We start from the raw sequence: 1,227 nt of genomic DNA on the forward strand, positions 1-1,227 counted from the left end.
TTTCCAACGCTGTAAAGGCACTGAGAATCAATCATTTGATGTTTTTATATTTTTCACCAGAAAAATCAACTCAAGATTTCACCCAGAAGTCAGTTAACCTTAAATCCAAAGTTCACCTCGTTGTGCTCCTTGCTGTCGTCACACAGAGCTTTAATCCTCAACACAGCAGAGCTGATGGAGACACAGACCTCCACCACCGACAGGAGGAGCAGCGTATGGATGATGCTTCTCAGATGAAACTAGAACACAAACAGCTTAATTATCTTCCCTTTATAGAAGAATTGTTTTTTGTTTTTTAAGATTACCTTCTAACGAATGCAAAGCAACATCATATAAGTAAACACTTTATTTCTGAGCATGAGGCTGAGATTATGCCGATGGTCTCCCAGCTTTGCCACTCAGTTAAACCCAGAGGTGTGTAAAGTATTAAGATTTATAACTCCAGTAGAAATATAACTGTTACTGTTTAAAACACTTTTATAAAAGTTAGAGAATCAATTTAAGCTTTTTACTTCAGTAAGAGAGTAAAGGTACCATTTTTATACTACTAAGTATAAAAGTAATGCAGGAAAAAATGTTAAGGACAGAAGCTTCCCTGCTCTACCCTATAAAGGAACCTTTTTCTACAATTCTGGACGATAACTTCCTTAGATTTAATTTTCTTAGTTTTATAACTAATGGCAACAGTGTCAAATTTAATTTTGCATCATCATGAAAAACTATTTTGGTATGTGGTGAACAACAAGTTGGGGCAGCACCGAGTCCAAGAAATTAATTGTCTGGATTAAAAATTTGTTAAACACCAACAGGCGATAATGAAAATGAGCTTAAATGAAACAAAACTAACCAATATATTTTTAAAATGTTAGCAGTAGAAGTAAAAAGTTGTCTAAAAAATAATTACTCCAGTTAAGTATAGATAACCAACATTTCTACTGAAGTAACAGACCAAAGTATTTGTACTTTTTTTTTTTTTTTACTTCGCACCTGTGATTAAACCAAAAAAACTCAACTAAGGGGGGGATTTACCATTAGGCAGGTGCATAGGGCCCCAAGTTCCTGGGGGCCTCATAAAACTCCTTTTACATGTATGGTTAATACAACTATTCCTTATTTCTGCACATTAATTATGTTTTTGATTAAAATCCTTTGGCTAAAATGCCATCAGAACGCTGATAATATTAAGTGTGTCTCAGCCCCCCCCTTCAGTGTCCACCATATTGGATC

General features: G+C 35.0%; 1 long non-coding RNA gene across 1 annotated transcript in view; it reads right to left on the reverse strand.

Moving 5' to 3' along the window:
• The window catches only part of LOC107095274, a 6,269-nt gene that overhangs the window by 3,086 nt on the left and 1,956 nt on the right, over nucleotides 1-1,227 (reverse strand). Inside the window, exon 3 of the long non-coding RNA XR_001481730.1 lies at nucleotides 117-239. This is a non-coding gene — a long non-coding RNA (uncharacterized LOC107095274). The remainder of the gene's footprint in view (nucleotides 1-116; nucleotides 240-1,227) is intronic.

The sequence above is a fragment of the Cyprinodon variegatus genome, unplaced genomic scaffold (genome assembly GCF_000732505.1).
Source record: "Cyprinodon variegatus isolate N-32 unplaced genomic scaffold, C_variegatus-1.0 Scaffold534, whole genome shotgun sequence".
In the NCBI taxonomy this organism is placed as follows: Eukaryota; Metazoa; Chordata; class Actinopteri; order Cyprinodontiformes; family Cyprinodontidae; genus Cyprinodon; species Cyprinodon variegatus.